Genomic DNA, 12,800 nt, shown 5'->3' with positions numbered 1-12,800 from the left:
TCTTCCCTGAATTGTACGTAATAAGGACCTATGTACATCGACAACAATCAGTTTACCAAGCTGCTAGAGGGTAACTTGTCGTCTGAAACAGCCAAGTTCTGGATGGGTGACCACTGCCTTAAGAATAAGGCACTTTAGACAGATAAAACAGAGGTGCTTATGATGGGTCTACTCTGGAACGTGTTACTGTGGCTTAGTGGCCTTGGGCCTGATGCTCTATTAATGGATTGTTCTTGCCCAAAATGGCAGCCAGAGGAACAATGAGGTATGCTCCAATGCATGTTAACAGAGCAAGCACAGGTGCGCCCAGCACCATTTATTTTTGTATTAGTTTGGGTAAAGTTTCCGAAGCATAATATGAATAACTCTTGCGTATGCTTAGCAATGCTTTTACAAAGCTAATGGAACACTAGGTAAAAGATACAACTAAGAAGGTGCCACCATATCTGTTCTCATATTTAGTTGGGGACATAAACATACTTCTCATTCTGGTATGTCCTGTCAAAAAAACATTGCCACTGGACAGGCACTTCACATTCATAGATCAAAGCAAGCAAGGTTCAAAACAATGCAGACTTTGAGGTAGAATCACACACAGTATTCAAAATTGTGGAACATTAAAGCAACATATAAAATGAAAGAAGTCAGCCAATTAATTAATTAATGTATTTATTTGTTTATTTATTTTTCAGTTTTATATAGCGCAAACTTGACCTGAAGGTATCCTAGTGCCTTACAGAGTAAGCATAGGAACATAACACGAGGTACATATAGCATACATAAAATATAACGTAACAGTAAAAAGAGTGAACAGTATACAGTGGGATATGTAAGCAAATAGCAGCAAATACTCAAGTTACATAAAGCATAAATAAAAATACAAAGCCTGTGCAGACGTAAAGAACTGCCAGTCAGAACCTTTTGATTGTGCGCTTTACAAATGTGGATTATTATTATTATTATTATTAGTGCGTTACTGATGTGCGCTCTGCAGAACTTTGATAGGTACACCAAGATAGACTTGTGTACCATAAACGCCCCCGTTTAAAACAAGTAGATTTACTGCATTAAACGTCTATTCAACTATTTTCTTATTTGTTTAGTAAAACAGCTTCATCAATGTCAAAACACCTTATTGTTTTAGCTGCGCAAAGGATGTCGTAAATATCCTAAAGGGTATATTTACAATTCTGCATAAAATAAACGTGGTGCATACAGGGGTGACTTTAATCGGGCATGTTGGAAAAGTAAGTGCTCTACGTGCAGGTGAGCTCAGTTCCGCATCACCTAACACCTCTCTGCTCCTCTCATTCACCCTCGCCCCCTATTCACCGTTCCCTTGAGTCCGCCTAAAATATGTAGCATGTACATATATTAATTTCACGATATTTGATGGGCATCATGCTTGCGTCTCGCTCACCTCCCTTTATCCGTCACACTTATCGCTATCTTGGTAAACGCCCATATTAAATAAGCCACCCAATATTTTTATTGCGATGATACTACGTAAAGCATTTCTGTTAGAAAAGGCTACATACTCTAATAAAATACATGATCACATATTTAGATAGTTTCATAGGCTGTCATTCCGACTTCCCCCTCTAGATGGCAGGACACCACCTCCCTGCACTAGACCGATAAAATGAGTTTACTATGGCTATAGGATGTGTGTGCTAGACCAAGAAATCAAGGCTAATAACTGAGATCACAACAGATCGCTTCAGCATGTCTCATGGTGTGTTTATCGCTGCAGGGCGCTTCTCTGCTGCTCTCTGACCAGCTTAATTTCACGTTTTAATTTAATTAAGGCGAAAACACCTTTTTATATACATAAAGGAACACCAATTAAAATTGTAAATTAATTTAAAATTAAGTTGCAGAATAATTCTATGTACACATTCCACATGGACCGAGTGGATAATGTGACCACTGATGGAGATAATGCGCGGTCTCTGTCACAGTTTTGTACTGATTGGTGTCTTAAACAGCTGAAGAGCTGAAGCCTCCCCATGTTACCAAAGCCACCTTAGACAGTAATCAATGGTTGTTTCTCACTGGAACTTCTTTTGTTTTGTTGCAGTTTTGTATAGCGCGAACTCGACTCGAAGGTATCAGAGCACTTTACATGAGCACTTTACATGAGCACCAGTTACATAACAGAGGTACACACACAATTTTTTTCAGGCAATGGGGAGTTTAAGTGATTTGCCTAGAATCATAGGATGCTTGAGCCTCCCGCCAAGACTCGAACATAGGGGCATATTATCAAGAGGGTTTTTTGGCTTTAAAAGCCAAGAAAGCGGAGATAAAATTATCTCCCTATTACCTAGCTGTCGCTAACACCAGTTAGCGACAGCTAGTAGGATATAGCGACCATCTTGGGCCCCACTTTGCATGTCAGTGATATTTATCACTAATGACATGCAAAGTGGGCGTGCCAAGATGTTAGCGACTGGAAACAGTCGCTAACATAGCTATCTCCTATTACCAACTTTTGGAGATATTCGCGCTAAGCGCGAATATCTCTAAAAGCTAACACCTGCCCTGAGCAGTTCTTAGCCATGTTATCCAATGGGAGGTGGATAACATGGCTAAGAGCATTAGCTCGGTAATGCATGAATATCGCTGACTTTTCAGCGATATTCATGCATTGCGGCCGTTTTTTATCGCATTTGCGATAAACCTTGGTAATACCAAGGTTTATCTGCGATAAAAATCGCCGCAGCTCAGCGGTAAATTTTTGTCTCTAACCAAGCAATAGCGATAATTATCGCTATTGCTTGGTAATATGCCCCATAGTTCCCCAGCTTTAAGGTCGGCCGCTCAGACCCTTACACTACATCCTCTCCCCTGACTACAGCTCTTTGCTCCTTTGACTGGAAAAGTAGCAGCATTAAAGTAACCACGTAGTACTGCACTATGACATAGCACAAAACAAAACAAAAAAAAAAAAACTTGGCAGGGCAGAACACACAAAAACATAATGCAGCACAACCAACATAAAACAACAAAATAACACAATACAATAATGCAACACAAAGATAACACAGCAAACTACAAAGCATATCACTGCCACAATAAAATTCAATACAATAACGCAAAACGACAACACATCATCCCAATGGCCCAGCAGGACAAATGAACCATTTCGATGCACCCGTCGGCCATCAGCCGTCGCAAGCACTACCTCCGTAGTGCTGCTCACGTCCATTGGCCGACGCGGCCACGCCCATTCAATAAAACCGCCGCATCACGGTGGAATCGCCGCCGCGGTTAATCGGTTAAAAACATAACACAACAATTTAGAATAAAAACAGCACAACGCTGCACACAGAATAACACAGAAACACACTTACTCAATAGATTGACGCCACAACAGTCCATTGCAACACAACAAATGTACCAAAACAATGTACTACAATAGTATAACAACACTTTTACAACATCACAATCACGTGCCAAAAGTAGCACACAAAATAGAACGAAACCAGAACCACAACACAGAAATCAACACCCCACCACAACACCAGAACATAAAAACACAAACCAATATAAAACACAAAATGTGTGCTCTTCCAGGAATTAACCCCTTGTGTGCTCAGGACGGCCCCTGGCCGTCCTACGTCATGGTGGGCGTGTGCTCAGGACGGCCAGGGGCCGTCCGAACGCCGCAGATTCCCCAGCGCGCAGCAAATTCCCCGCCTGTGCGGAAGAATTAATTAGTGGGTGGAGTTCAGATGGCCCCCGACCGTCCTCCGCACATGCCTACCGTGACGTAGGACGGCTGGGGGCTGTGCTATTCTAGGCAAACCCTTTGTCTACCCACCAAAAAGCGCTTCAACAACTCACTGGGGTTAGCAAGTGCTATATAAAAGCAAACCTTTCCCTCTTCTATCCCTCGACTATCCTTTCAATACAAATAACAAACTCACAAAATCCACAGCTCAAATTAATTTCGTATTCCTCCATACTAATTCCCCACTAATCCTGTTTGGGTTCCAGAGTAGTGTGCTACCCACCAAAAAGAGCTTCTACACCTCATCAGGGGTAGCAAGCACTAGAGAAATGCAAACCTTTCCCTCTTTAATCCTTCAACTATCCTTTTTCAAACAGACTAACATGTCCACTACTCAAAGTAATTTAATATTTCCATATACTAATTCCCCACTAATCCTTTTTGGTTTCCGGAGTAAAGTGTTACTCAACGAAAAGCGCTTCAACACCTCACCAGGGGTAGCAAGCTATATATAAATGCAAACCCTGCCCTCTTCTAGCCCTCCACTATCCTGTTCTTTTAAGATTCAAAAGATGAGTTTATTAAATATAAAGAGAGAAATAACAACAATGTATCACAAAGTATAACATCAAAAATTAAATCAGAAGAGAATTGATAACAATTTAAGGGCTGAACTTAACACGTAAGCTCATACTGATGGCTGCAAGTAGAGAATGAAAAGCAAGGCTTACACACTATAAAACTTGAAACTAAAACGAGTATAGCTGGGTAATAAAGTAAGTAATAATAAACACATTTTAATGAAATTCAAGGAGGCTTAACAACTTCCTGTATAAAAGGAACAGGGCCAAAGGATTTTTTAGCACTATCATCCAAAAATTGTGTAATGGGAGACCATAATTGTAGTTGTGTTTTGGCAAGAGACATAGGAAGTACAAAGGCTGTGTCTAGTCTGTGGTTGTGGCAAACAGAATACCACCAAGCTAAGTATGAGAGTTTTCAAGCATCTTTCCAATTTTTTGTTATCTGTTGGAAAGCTGCAGCCAACAGCAAATCAACAATTGGTAGTTGAGCTGCCCGATATCCCAACCACTGGAGAGATTGCCCAGAAAGATATTGCCAGGGGTCAGAGGAACTTTGGCATGAAATATTGAGTTAATTTGTGTCCAAACTTGAGTCCAAAAAGTGTAGGACCTGAGGGCATGAAAATAATAAATGCTTTAAATCAGCATGCATAAAAGAACAAGACCAGCAAGTGTCAAGAATTTCGGGATGCATCTTATATAAAGAAATCGGTGGGAGTAGGAGTCTGTTATACATTTTTTTTAAAAAGGGTTTGTGTAGCAGTGGCTGCTCTAGAGGGTCTCCTAATTTTCAACCAAATCTTATCCGATAAGGGAATAGACCAATGTGTGTCTAGGTCGATTTCCCAAGAGAGCTCTGTGCTTGTTTTGTTCCTGTCACTGGAAGATTGTGATAGGCAAAGGTAAAAAGTAGTGGCTTTTAAGTGGTGCGAAGTATGCTAAGCCAAATAGAGTTTGGTGGTGGAGAAGGAGGAGGTAGGGTTCCGAAATAGAAATACACCTCTAAAATACCAGTGCTAGGGCTAAAAATGTATTTAGCAAAGAGGAAAGCAAATGGAAAAGAGAACATGCGGTGGAAAAAGTAAGGCAAGTATCATTATCAAACAATTGGTGCACCCATATTATACCCTTGTCTCTCCATGTTTTCCAGTAGATGGGTTTAGTTTTGATGCATATGGCTCTATTATGCCAAATGGTGGAAGAGAGGAATGAATCGATATCGTAAGGCACAGAAGGAAGGAGAGAATTCAATACCTTGCAGGAGTGATTAATAATAGGTGAACAGAGTTTCTGTGGTTTGCGAGTGAAAGACAGAAATTCATGAACTGAAAAGGGAGAAAGAAAGGATCTCTCTAGGTCAATCCATAACAGAAAGGCAAGAGGTGAGTCAGATACCCATTTGGATAGGTGTCTTAGTAGGAAGACTTTGTGGTATCTGGGCAAGTCTGAGAAATGAACACCACCTTCAGGTGTTGAGGGTGATAGCTTTAATAAAGACATTCAGTTTTTTAGGTTTCGCTGGAGGGCGGAGCTCTTAGCTCCGCCTCCAGAGAAATCTCTTGATTTCCAGTAAGGAGAATGGAAAACGCCCCCCTGTCCCATTGGCTAGCTCCATAAATGGAGGCTAGCCATTGGAACAGAGATCTGTCCGTCAAGGCCGGACCAGATTCGGGGGCGTTCCCGAGATTTTTTCCCAGGGCGGAGTTACGTTTTTTCCCGTTCCCTCCCCTTTCACTGATGCGCTGTCCATTTCCGCCCCCCCCTCGCTGTCCTGTGCACGTTTCCCGCCGTCCGTGTCCTCTCCCGCTCCCTCCCGCCGTCCGTGTCCTCTCCCGCCCCCTCCCGCCGTCCGTGTCCACTCCCGCCCCCTCCCGCCGTCCGTGTCCACTCCCGCCCCCTCCCGCCGTCCGTGTCCACTCCCGCCCCGATTGATGGTTATCTAGAGCCGGTGCCCACCCGGCATTTGCCCGTAAAAATCAGCCCCCGCCTGCCTACCTAAGGAGAAGGGCCGCTGCGCTGCCCGCAGCGACCCGGAAGTGGTTGGCCGGCCGGCCGGCCAATCCCAGCGCGGCCGGCCGGAAGTGCCCGCCCCCGCAGCCCGGGGGGAAGAAAGAAGAAGCATGGCGGCCGGTTTGCAGGGCTCCCGTGATGCGAGGGAGCCCTGCTGCATCTAGGAGAGCCCAGGAGGAGAGGAACCCCGCCCGCGGCCCCAAAGCGACCGCCGGAGGAGTGATGCAGGGAGCAAGGCTCCTGTGTGAGGAGGAGAGCCCCGCCCGCCAGAAGACAGTCGGTGAGTGCGGGTGCATACGTTTTTATAGACAATAATGTCTATTTTCGATGTTCATCTTTCAGCAGTTTTTAATTTTCCTAATCCACAGTCTGTCCTTTTAGCTCGGTGCGTCTTTCAATGCCCCGCTATCTTTTCATCTCTCGCAGCATGTTTGTCTTACTAACTCTTTGGCTATCCTGTTCCTCATTTTCCGTTCTATTTCGTCACTGGATTATTCATATTCACTCAGTATCATTTCGTTCCTTGGTTTTAATACTCCACTTTTACAAGTGTATCCCCATTCTCACCTTGTCTTCTGTTCCTTCGTTATAATTCCCTCTCACGGTCTCTTTTTTCAATCCCTCACACTAATCGCCAACCTCAACCAGTATTAGTGCACAATTCCCTCACTATCTCTAGCCTGCCTCGTCTCTTTAAACTAGTTACCCCACTTCAACCACAATCCTCATTCTGTCTCTTTATACAGCTCCCTCACTGCAATTTCCATCCTTCACCTGCCTCTTTATACAACTCCCTCGCTGCAATACCCATGTTCCACCTGTCTCTTTATACAGCTCCCTCACTGAAATACCCATGTTCCATCTGTCTCTTTATACAGCTCCCTCGCTGCAATACCCATGTTCCACCTGTCTCTTTTTACAGCTCCCTCACTGCAACCTCCACCCTCGCCTGTATCTTAATATAGCTCCCTCAGTGCTACCACTGTCCTACCATTGTCCGACTCTTGATCCTATTCCCTTGCTGCAATTTCTACCGTGACTGTCTCCTTCCGTCATTGCAATCTCGCTCTATCCTCACTCTGTCTCTTTACACTATTCTGTTGCATCAACCTCCAAGTCCTGAACTTTTCGCTTTACACTGACCGCTTCTTTAAATTTTCATTCTAGCCTAGTCTCTTTGGACTGCTCCCTCATTGTATTCTATCTCTCTCCCTATCTCTTTATGCTATTCCATCACTGTGATCATTTGCTCTGTAATGATGCGATAAGGTACGGCTATGATAGCCAGTCGAGGTATACACGACTCCAGAATGATGGTTCCCTACTCAAAGGATAGTCATGACTGTCATACTTTGGGTGGAATACACAGGTCTTGCCACTAAGTCAAAATCACCCATGTTGACTTGGGAAAGTGCATAAATCACTTTTCCTAAGGCATTGCGCACTTGGATTTTCAAAGCTTCTCATTCACTGGAAGCAGAATGGGTGGTCAGCATCCTGAACTGAAGGGCAGCCAGTACAGAAGAGAAACAATGTGAAGGTCTGTGTGGGCCTGACTAGTGCTTGTTGGAGGTGGCGCTCAGCTGTGTGCTGCTTGGTCCTCTCCAGCTGGGAGGAGAGTTTCTGCCTCTCACCTCAATGCTTGCCTGCTTGTTTGCCCTGGAAGCACCCCAGAGAGAAAAGAACATCCTACGACCGACGTATCAGTCCTTCTGAGACTGTGTAGCTGTCATCACACTAGGACCAGCCAAGATGAATTAGCAGACATGACAATGACAAGAAAGTGCAAGTGAGCAGCCTGACCAGGGACCCTGACTAACATAGTCTCTTGCACCAATGTCCCAGCCACACCATTAGGCCTCCTCCTCTGCAGGCAGCTCATTTCTGCCTGCATTTGTAGGTTCAACTGGCATCTGTGGCCCCAACCATCCGTGCGCCACAAGAGTGTGTTGAGACACACTAGGGCCCACCATGCAACATCTGACCACTTCCACGTGGGTTGAGCATTTACAATGCAACGGTTTCGCCTTTGGAAAAGTTAGAGCTATTAGCAATGTAAAAGACAATGCCATTTATTTATCTGTTTTCAAAACCAACACATAAATACAAATTTTGTCATTTACAATGCCAATAGCTCAAACTTTTCCAAAGGCGAAACCTTTGCATTGTAAATGTTTGTTTTATTTAGCCACAAAAAGGATATGAGTGTAGAATTAATTTTATGAAATAATTTTATCGGTATGGATAAGGGCATGTTAGAGATGATGTAAAGAACAATAGGAGTTAACATCATTTTTATGGTGTCAAGGCGTCCCCACCATAAGAGATATAGGGGATGCTATTTAGTTGTGAGGGTAGTCAACTTATCTATGTATTTATCAAAATTTAGGGAAATTGAAGATTTATTGGAGTGGGTAAACCACAAACCAAGGTATTTGATCTGCTGAGGACACCAAGAAAAGTTGGAGATCGAAAAGTCAGTTTTAAAAGCATAGTTAGGGGTAAAATTTCGCACTTAAAATTATTTAATTTATAACCCGAGACTTTTGTAAAAGATTGAACTTCCTCCAAAAAAGCTGAGTAGAGCAAGGAAATCAAGGAAATGATTTTCAGGCCAAAACCAAACCACGTCATTACCCTTAATATGAAAGGCCAATAGACTATCAAATGCATTTTCTGCATCTAGGGTGACGGCAGCGTGAGGCTCCGCATAGTTCGAGGATTTGGAAATTATATCAAAAAGCAAACAAGTATTGTCAGTAATAGAACGTCATTTGACAAAGCCTGACTGTTCCTTGCCTAATAAGTGAGGGAAAAGTGAATCGATCCGAAGGGCCAATGTTTTAGAAATTGTTTTTAAATCTATATTTACTAGGGAAATGAGTCTGTCGTTTTTACAATAGCGTACATCTTTTCCTTCTTTTGAAATTAAACAGATTATGGCCTCTAAAAAAAGGTTCCTGAAGAACTACCTGTATCAACAAAAAGAAGAAATAAGAGTGAGCAGTTTTGGGAGGAGTATGTGGGCAAAATGCAAATAAAATTCAACAGTAAAACCGTTGGGGCCTGGAGCTTTATCTTTCTTAAGGGTGTTAAGGGCAGTAAGCAATTCTGTTTGTGTGATGTCCATCCCAAGGAGTTCCATGGTCTGCGAGGGGCTTATAGGTTTGTGGATCAAGGAAAGATAAGAAGACATATCTTCCTCAGTGGGGTGATTCTCCGGTGTATACAGTCACTCGTAAAATTGGACGATTTATTGTAAAATATCAGCGTCTTTGATTTTGGAATTATTACTATCATCTATTATAGATTTAATATAAAGTCTATTCTGTTTGGTCGTAAGGTCGTTGGCTAATAATTTACCTGACTTGTTTTGTCCTTCATAGAATTTTGCACTGGTCTTTAATAGGAATAAAGAGGCGCTGTTGTATCTTTATTGTACTGAATCTTAGCGTTAATAAGATCAGTAAGACACTCTTTCGATTTGGAAGAGTAGTAAGAATGTTCTAACCTCTTAATCTTGTAAAGAAGTTCTATGTTCTCTAGTCGGGATACCCTCCGCTCATTGGAAACATATCTGATAAAGAAATCACGCGCAGAAGCCTTAAAGGCATCCCAGGCTGCATAAAGAGGTAATGTGTCAGTAGTGTTGAAATGAAAATACTCTCGAAAAAAAAGATAGAAAGGAATCATTAAAATTAGGATCCAAAAGCAAGGAATTACTAAAGCGCCATCATTTGGGATGTTTAGAGTGGGGTAAAAGTTCCAGCTGAATGGAAACGGGCATGATGCGACATAAGTATGGGGCCTATGTCTGTGGAAAGCAAGGACTGGGAAATATTGTGTACGGTAAAAATGTAGTCAATACGTGATTGGGTATGATGAGGTGCAGAGTAGAAAGTGTATTCTTGCTCAGCCGGATTGCATAACCTCCAAGCATCAGTTAGGTGTAAATGCTTTACCGACTGTAGGAAAGTTTTGTGTGCTTTGGTTGGTACAAAGGATGATTTAGATTTTCTATCGAGGAACGGGTCAAACACTTGATTGCAGTCGCCTGCTAAGATTAAGTTAGCTACAGGGTATTGAGCCAAAAATCGGTAAATATGGGACCAAAAGGAAGTATCCCCATGAGTAGGAGCCTACACATTAAATAAAGAAATCAGAACCCTCCAAACTTTAAATTAGTAAGCAACCATCTACCCTCAACGTCTATATTCTGTGAAAGAAGTGTAGTGTGTAGAGATTTATGACATAAGGTTATGACACCATTTCTTTTGCCATCGCCAGGTGAAAAAAAGGCTTTGCCAACCCAATTTTTTTTAAGGTTTAAAGATTCAGCTTCCTTAAGATGCGTTTCCTGCAACAAAATAATATGAACATCTGTTTTGGATAAATATGTTAGCACTCGCTGTCTCTTAATAGGAGAATTTAAGCCTTTAACATTCCACATTGCAATTTTTAGAATCCTAAGATATGAAAACGATGCAGATAACATAATGAATCAGTCGTAATGTTATTTAAAGTTCAGAGAAATATATGATACAAATGAGTAAATAAATACAATAAAACTCAAGAGAGTAAGAAGAAGGAAAACAAGAAAAAGAAAGAAATCTCGTAGGTATAGAAGAGCAATGCAGTAGAAAGAAGTAGAAAAAAAAAAGGAGGGCAACATGCAATTATGATGAAAAGAAGTACGAAGGGGAAAGATAACATACCTACAGAAACTCCAAGACATATGAACGGTGGGGGAGGATGAGGCCACATGGAAGGATGCGATGTCCGGACTCTATGAGGAAAGGCACGGAGGGAAGCGGAACAAACAACAGGAACAACAGATGAGTCACATGACATGACAAAAGGCGAACTTGTAAGGAAAGAAAAAAGGTTAAAGTCAATCAGTGAAGCTAGTGTAAACAACAGCGTCAGCAGTTAGTATACATAGAACATTCCTGAAATGAGCACATAGATTTTAAATCCGAAGGCACAACATAAGCAACTACTTAGTAAGTGGTAAGGAAGTGTCCACAGTCCCTGCGCTACAGGAGTTGAGAAAACTTCTCAGTCTTGTAGGGTCTTCGTAGGTGATGGTATTGTTGTTGTAAGTTACTTTAAAAAAGACATGGATGAAAGAGTCCAAATCGAGCACCGATAGAGCGGAGGCGTGGTCATAATGTAAGAAATTCTTTGCGTCGGTCTGCAGTAGACTTTGCATAATTCTGTGAAAAAAATAAGGAGTTACCAGACCATGAAATGCATTTAAGAGACCTAGCAGCCGCCAGGACCTTGAGCAAATCAGTATATTCTAAAAAATACAAGATAACTCCTTTTGGTTGTCTCATTATGGAAGAAGACGAAGCAGATGCAGGACCCAGTCTATGAGCACGTTAAATATTGAGGGGAGGGCCCTCTGGTAAATTGAGGCGTTTCAGAAGTAAAGATTTGAAGGAGGAAATGAGATCAGAACCTTCTGAGCCCTCCGGTAAACCATAAATGCGAAGATTGTTCTGCCAATTTCTATTTTCTAAATTTTCAACCAGCTGCTGAAGAGATGTCACTTGAGATTGAAGAATGTCAACTTGAGTCTTGGATGAACTCAGAGACTGAATATCTGTTCTGCAATAGTAAGTCTTTCCTCCATCCGAGACCAACTATCAGTCAAAGCTTGTATTTTGGAAGGTCCATGGAAACCGATGAGGACTGTTTAGGAGGAGAAGGGGGATCCTTCTTCAGTCTTTTGCTGGGCGCCTTGTTGGCACCAGAGGGTGTACTAGTAGTTGGTACCAGAGTGCCCTTAGACGGTAAATTCGTTGAGTGGCGGTTGAATAGAGTGGGATATGTACGTGAGTGAGAAGAGATAAGTACCCAATTCAACACCAGAGTACCTGTAACTGAGTAAAGCTCCACTGAGGTCAGGTGGTGCACCAAAGCGTTATGGTAGAAAGAATGTAATATCGAGGAGAGGTCGCCCACAACATTTATGTAGCAGCAGGAGGGCTACACAAAATTGTTTCCTCAAAGACGCTGGCAGAAACACAAGTAAGCCTTTAAAATATAATTAGAGCTCATTATATAGTGATGGAGCAATTTCGCAAATAGCTGCAGGAGAGATACACAAAATCAATTTCCTCAGAAACACTTGCAATGTCACACGTAAGGCATTAAAATCTGTGGAGTGCTCAATAAATGACAATATAGAGACTATTGCTGCTGGAAAAAGGCATATCATAAAGGCATGGAGGACCAAAAACTGCAAGCAGAACTCTGTCTGTCGAACTTTGAGAAGAACCATGCCTTTTCTGCTTCAGAATATAGAAGAAAAAAATATTTGTGGAAAAAATGAAGGAAAACCCCAAAAGAATGGGAGCAGAGCACACAAAGGAGGTGAGCAAGAGTAAAGGATTCTTCAGAATAACATATGTAGGCATTGAGGCGTTACCTGTTTCCGCATCTGAGAAGAAGTTTGCCGAGTC

At 42.2% G+C, this 12,800-nt stretch overlaps 1 long non-coding RNA gene across 1 annotated transcript in view; it reads right to left on the bottom strand.

The window, feature by feature from the left end:
* The window catches only part of LOC144818486 (uncharacterized), a 394,882-nt gene extending 383,795 nt beyond the window's left edge, over window positions 1-11,087 (bottom strand). Inside the window, exon 1 of the long non-coding RNA XR_013607123.1 lies at window positions 11,046-11,087. This is a non-coding gene — a long non-coding RNA (uncharacterized LOC144818486). The remainder of the gene's footprint in view (window positions 1-11,045) is intronic.
* Window positions 11,088-12,800: the final 1,713 nt, after the last annotated feature.

Source organism: Lissotriton helveticus, chromosome 2_1, assembly GCF_964261635.1.
Source record: "Lissotriton helveticus chromosome 2_1, aLisHel1.1, whole genome shotgun sequence".
Taxonomy (NCBI): Eukaryota; Metazoa; Chordata; class Amphibia; order Caudata; family Salamandridae; genus Lissotriton; species Lissotriton helveticus.
Note: the sequence above shows the minus strand (reverse complement) of the source record. Positions and strands in the feature narration are given on the sequence as shown.